General features: G+C 40.3%; 1 non-coding gene across 1 annotated transcript; it reads right to left on the reverse strand.

The window, feature by feature from the left end:
- Positions 1–442: 442 nt before the first annotated feature.
- LOC130984472 (small nucleolar RNA R71) lies at positions 443–549 on the reverse strand. Its single transcript, XR_009088407.1, has one exon. It is a non-coding gene; the product is annotated as a small nucleolar RNA R71 (small nucleolar RNA).
- Positions 550–7,071: the final 6,522 nt, after the last annotated feature.

Raw genomic sequence — 7,071 nt, forward strand, 5'->3', positions numbered from 1 at the left:
CACTAACCCACGAACTATTTGATAATTTGCATCACTCACACTAACAATTACTCTAACAAGAATAGTTTCTTCATTTTATCTCCTGTTGTGCAATCTGTTTGTTGTATGACAGGGAGAAGAGAAGGTGCTCAAGAAGCCCACCATACATGCCAACAATTTCGAGCTAAAACCCCAGCTCATCACTCTTGTACAAAATAATTTCTTATTTGGAGGAGGTGCTCAAGAAGATCCTAATCAACATTTGACCACCTTCCTGAGGATTTGTGACACAGTGAAGTCCAATGGAGTCCACCCAGATGTCTATAGGTTGCTCTTGTTCCTTTTTTCACTCAGGGACAAGGCATCCAAATGGCTTGAATCATTCCCAAAGGAGAGCTTAACTAATTGGGAAGAAGTGGTGAACAAGTTTCTGGCAAGATTTTACCCTCCTCAAAGGATCAATAGGCTAAGAACTGAGGTGCAAATTTTTAGACACAAGATGGTGAGACACTTTATGAAGCATGAGAGAGATTCAAAGACCTGACAAGGAGATGCCCACCAGAGATGTTTAATGAGTGGGTTCAACTTCACATCTTCTATGAAGGTCTTTCCTATGAGTCAAAGAAGGCTGTGGATCATTCATCAGGAGGCTCTTTAAACAAGAAGAAAACCATTGAAGAAGCCATAGATGTCATTGAAACAGTTGCTGAAAATGACTACTTCTATACTTCCGAAAGAAGTAACACCAGAGGAGTAATGGAGCTGAACCACATGGATGCATTGCTCGCTCAAAACAAGATGATCACCAAGCAGCTAGTAGATCTTACCAAGAAGGTGGAGGAGAACCAAGTTGCAGCAGCCATCACCTTATCATCAGCTCAAGAAGGAGTAAACATAGGAGAAGAAGGTGATTGGGAGCAAGCCAACTATGTTGGAAACTCACCTAGACAAGTCCATGATCCATACTCCAAAACTTACAACTCTGGATAGAGAAATCACCCCAACTTTGGATAGGGAAATCAACAAGACCAAGGGAAAGATCAGAGACGTCACAACCTCAACTCCAACAATAATGCTACTCATCAAAACACCTCACAGAGATATTACCAACATCCATCTAACCAACCTTCTCAACCACCTAATCTCAACCCACCATCATCAACAGATGATAGGCTCTCAAAGATTGAAGCTCTACTTGAAAGCTTATGCAGAGAAGTCCAAGACAACAAAGTGTTTAAGGAAGAAGTGCGAGCCAATATCAAGAACCAAGGAGAAAACATCAAGAGATTGGAGTCCCAAGTAGGGTATTTATCTCAACAAATTTCGAAACCCACTGATGGATTCCCCAGTGATACAGAGAAGAATCCAAGAGGAGAAACAAAGAAGGTGAGATGGAAAGAATGCAAAATGATAACCACAAGTAATGAGGGGAGTATGAATGGAGTAGAACACCTCCAGAATAACCAAAAGGAAAGCCAGGAGGAAGGAAGCTATACAACTCAACTTACATCCAAGGAAGAGCTAAAGAAGAAGGAGGTGTTGAACCCATATGCACCTTTTCCCCACAGGCTAAAAGGTGGTGTAGCAGGGAGAATGTCCTCATAGTTCCTTGATATGTTTGCATTTCTTGATGTAAATATACCATTTATTAAAGCTCTCCAGCAAATGCCTTTCTACATCAAGTATATAAAGGAGTTACTAGCCAGAAAAAGTCCATTGAAGGGTGGACAAACAATAAAGATGAACAGGGATTGCAGTGCTCTCATTCAACCAGGGCCACCCACAAAGAAGGAGGATCCAGGGAGTTTCCACATTCCTTGTGCTATAGGAGGAACAATGATTGACAAAGGGCTTTGTAACTTGGGAGCAAGCATCAACTTAATGCCTCTCTCCCTCATGAAGAAGCTCCAAATCAATGAACTAACTCCTACTGATGTAATTATCAGGTTGGCTGACAAAACTCAAAAGCAAGCAATAGGAGTGGTTGAAAATGTGCTGGTTAAGGTTGGGAGTTACTATCTTCCCACAGATTTTGTTGTTCTGGAAATGGATGAAAATCCTATTTATCCCATCATTCTGGGAAGACCATTCCTAGCCACAGCCAGAGCACTCATAGATGTAGAGCGAGGAGAGCTAGTGCTGAGAATACATGATGAGCAGCTCACTTTCAATGTTTTCAAACTCTCACAAGAATCAAGTCAAGAAAACAAAGAATTAAGAGAAGAGCAGCATGAAGCACTAACGCAAGAAACAAACAAGGAAGCACAAACAACACAATTGGAAACCACATTAGAGGGGAAGCCACCCATTCAGGAAGAACCACCTTCAAAGGTAATCCAAAGGGAACCAGAACCACCAGATTCATGCAGAGGCAACAACAAGGATCCCTTAGGGAAAGGAGCTATAGAGAACAAGCAAGTATCAAAAGATACAAAGAAGAAAGGTCCAAGGGGATGGAGAAATAAGAAAATTTCTACAGAAAATTTCTCACCAGGTGATGAAGTGATCTCTGCATACTTTCCATCTATACCACCTCACCTCCCCACTATTCCATCTCAGCTGCCTCCTGTGTACACTATCAACAAAATCTTATCTTTGGAGCATATGGAGCTTATCAACAAAGCCAATGGATATAGATTCACTGCAAGAGGAGAGGATTTTAAGCACCACCAACCACCCTGACAAGGGTCAACCGTCAAGCTAATGACGTTAAAGAAGCGCTTCATGGGAGGCAACCCATGTTCTATACCTCTTTTCTTAATTCTCTAATAATAAGTAATAAAGCAATTTTCATGGAATTTCAAATCAATTTTGACAAATAATATAAAGCTCCTCTACATGCAACATATAGTACATGATAAGTTTGGTGTTCAAAACACATCAAGTGAGGTTTAAACACACCCTATGAGGAAGATTTATTCCCCAAACTTGTTGCACCATGTAATCACAAACAAGTTTGGTGTACCAACGTGCATGCATGGAAGCTTAATGGTTGATTGATTTACATTCATGGAAGGCATTTAGTCATGCAAAAACAAAAGAAAAATAAATTTTTTTGTTAGTTCATTTTCTTTTTCCCACCAAAAATTTCAAATAACCTATCACATTTTCTTTTCGTGTATAGGGAATCAAAAAGGACATTGATGGTACTTGATAGGACAATTGAGGAAGGAAGATTTGGTCACTACACCAAAGGAATTTCACACTTGTCTTCATGGGAAATGTCCTTGGAAGTGTTGCCATGCAACATTGGGAGTGGACAATCTTAAGGACCGAACCAAGACCCCCATAAAGGAGGTGATCCTTGTGCTCATTCAATCTTAAAACCCCAACCGTCCACTATCAAACAACATCATCAATCCACACCCTTCAATCAATTGCCATCTTTTTATATAAACCCCTTCATACAACTTTTCCATACACACTTATGCTCACCATTCCCATTCCCTCCTTTCGGTCATACACACATCACCCTTCACCAAGACTTCACATACACCCTCATAGCCATCTTGAGAATAACCAACACATCAACAATCTTGCATGGCATCATCAAGCTCCAAGAGGCAAAAAGGAAAGGCACCCATAGGGCATCCTCCTTTTGATGAAGGGCGATTTAGAACCTTTTATCATGCACTCCAATATGGGTGGATGACTGAGAAAGAAATCATTTATGAACTAGGCTTTCAAGTCACAAAAGCCGAGTGTCCAGAAATCACAAGGAAAGTGGAACAACGCGGATGGGAGCTCCTCACCGATCCAATCACAAGAGTGAATGCAACTCTAGTAAGAGAGTTCTATGCAAATGCAGTTAGGCAAGACAAGGCAGATGACTCGTACACAAGCTTTGTGAGAGGAGTCATGGTGGATTTTAGTCCCATGACTATCATGAGAGTGTTGAAATTGAGAAGCATATCTTTTGAAGAGGAGAGCTATCACTCAAAAATGGACAAAAACCCCAATTATGACCAGATTATACAGGATATATGTGTGCAAGGAGTAGATTGGGAAAGAAGTCCCAAGAGGAAGCCCAAGTTTATAAAAAGAGGAGATTTCCTCCATGAGGCTAAAGGTTGGTTTGAAATTGTAAGGAGATCCATCTTCCCATCCGGAAACAACTCAGAGGTAAACCTCAAGAGAGCAACGATGGTGTAATGTCTAATGAAAGGAGGAGAGATCAAGGCTCATGAACTCATAGCCCAAGGCATTCGGAAGCTTGCTGAGAAGAGCGATTCTGGAGGAAAGTTGGGTTATCCCAGCACTATCTTTCGCCTTTGCAAACTGGCTAGAGTGATATTTGAGGATGAAAACCCCGAGTGGATAAAAGTTGGTCTTCCAATCACTTATCGTCGAATGCACGCTGCTGCAACTCCACTACCTCCACGAAGGGTACGAAAGAGGCCAGCTCATCAAGCCGAAGAAGAACAACAACCATAGGAGCAAACTTCAGCCACCTTAAGCATGCACCAATTGCAAGAAGCTATTGATACCTTATCTAGGCAATGCATGGAAAATCAAGGGGCACAAAGGGAGTTCCAACTGCAATTAATAGACCGCCAAGAAGGATCATTCTCTAGATGGATGGATCAGCAAGGGGAATGGCAAAAACAATTGATGGACCAGCAATTGGAACAAGGAAGACAATGGAGTTAAGCATTCCACAACCTGAATCAAAAGCAAGATCAACAACAAGAAGCCATCCAAAGGCTAACCAACATCCGAGCACATCAAGGTGCACACATCCATGAGATGCATCGGAAACAAAGAGAACAAGCAGATCTTTTTGACAAATATAGAGCATTTTCGGAAGGTGTCTACATGAGTGAGACTGGGTATCATGTAAGTACCCAAGCCAGGCTTGGATACCTAGTCGGACAACTGCCTGTTTTGCATCCTGGGATAACAAAATATGAAGATGTAAAAGATGAGTTAGCACGAGTGGAGCGCGAAAGGATAGAACAAAGTCATGAATCAGTAAGGAAGGCACTGGAGGATTGGAAGATAGCCAGAATGAATCGAATGAGAGGAAGCACAAGTGGACAAAGTAAACTTCAAGACGACAAAGGAGCAGAAGAACATGAGCATGCCAACAAGTGAAAGGTGGTGAAGTTCCTTCTTAGTTTATCTTTTTCAAAAGCTTTAAATAAGGAAAATCATGTATGAAATAGAACATGCTTCCATGGTAGTTTAGGACTTTCAATTATGCATTTAAGTTTTATTGCTTAAACTAAGTGTGCTAGCCTAATGCCTTAAGTGTTCACTTTCACCTTTCTTACTTGTATGCTTGTCTCTTTAAGTTAATCAAAAAAAGAAAATGTTATGAAAAGAACAAGAGTGGAGTTATTTTATGAAGTGCATTCTGAATGTTTGTGGAAGGTTGATTAGTAAGCTAAGTTGGTTCACCAAAGAAGGAAAGAAAGCAACTATCTATCCTAAATCCTTTGTTTGAGACACACCCTTTGAGACTAGCTAAACAATAAGATCCCAAAAAGAAAAGAGAAAGAGTAATAAAAGTGAAAAGGAAAGAAACACAATAAGAAACAATGCTAGGCATCAAGGGTTTCAAAATTGAGGCATATGTCTGTGGTGTTTATGTACAAAGGATATACTTGGATGAATAAGCTCTTAGGGGTGCATTATCACTTGGTAACTTGGATTAACTAATCCGGGATTATCAGCTGAAAGTCCACTATCAAGAGTAACCTTTGATACAAAACACTTAGTAACCCAAAGAGGTGCTGGACACCAAGGTCTCAAGAAAGGAAAAATAACAAACCATATGCCTGTGGTGTGTATGTATGAGGGAAAGAAACTTGAGGGAGTAAGTCCTTAGGGGTGTCTTAACACCTAGCACCTTAAAACCAACTGGTTTAGGAGTGTTGGCTGAAAGCTTATCATAAAGAGTCGCCCTCTTAGAAAGCACTTAGCAAAAAAGAAAAATGACTTTAAAAAAGAAGGAAGGATCAATAAGAAAGAAGCATCAAAGGATGCAATCAAGAAGGTGACTAAAGATTTGATAAAGGCTTGAAACCTAGAGGGAAAGAACCTAAGTTGCTAGGCATGAAACCCCATAAACCAAGAATGCTACTTCTATCTTATCTTCTTGTTATTTCATTTCATTCTTCTTATGCTTCAGTACTTGCTTAGGGACAAGCAAGCTTTAAGTTTGGTGTTGTGATTCCAGGGCATCTAGGCCAATTTCACTGACCTTTTTTTTACTGTTTTAGGATAGTTTCATTCATTTTCTTAGTGAATAAGGCAATTTTTGGATGAAATTACACTTACACCTTGATTCAAGAAACTTTTGTGAACTTTGCATAATTTCATGAGTATTTTGCTATAATTGTATGATAAATTAATGATGCATAATCTCATGACTTTGGTTAGAGCTTTGATGCACTTTAATTGCTTGTTTTCTGGGCAAAGAAAGCAAGGGAGAACTACGTTAGTATTCACGTTAACCTAGTTAACGTGAACACTAACGTGGAATGGTAAAGCTTGCAACGTTAATGAGAAAAGTGATCACCAATAACGTCTGTGAAGCCACCCAAAGCTCACATTACTTGCCACGTTAACTAAGTTAACGTGATAGTTAACGTAGAAGAAGAAGGAACTCCAACGTTAATGGTAAAAGTGAACACCATTAACGTTGGAGAACTTGGCAATGATCCACGTTAAGAGTCACGTTAACTTAGTTAACGTGAACTCTAACGTGGAAGAGGAAACACAAGCCAACGTTAGTGACACTCACTTTTGTCACTAACGTTGGACCATCTAGCATTGCCTACGTTAACCTTCACGTTAAGCTTATTAACGTGAAAGTTAACGTGGAGTTGAGATCAAGGAACCAACGTTAGTGACACTCACTTTTGTCACTAACGTTGGGAGATGGCTTCACTACTACGTTAAGAGCCACGTTAACTTAGTTAACGTGAGTTCTAACGTAGAGAACATGGCATTTGGAGCGTTAGTGACAAAGGTGAGTGTCACTAACGCTCTCGAAGGAGGATCACACCTACGTTAAGAGTCACGTTAGCTATGCTAACGTGGACTCTAACGTAGGAACATAGGGGTACTAAGCAACGTTAATGGGAA

The sequence above is a fragment of the Arachis stenosperma genome, chromosome 5 (assembly GCF_014773155.1).
Source record: "Arachis stenosperma cultivar V10309 chromosome 5, arast.V10309.gnm1.PFL2, whole genome shotgun sequence".
Classification (NCBI taxonomy): Eukaryota; Viridiplantae; Streptophyta; class Magnoliopsida; order Fabales; family Fabaceae; genus Arachis; species Arachis stenosperma.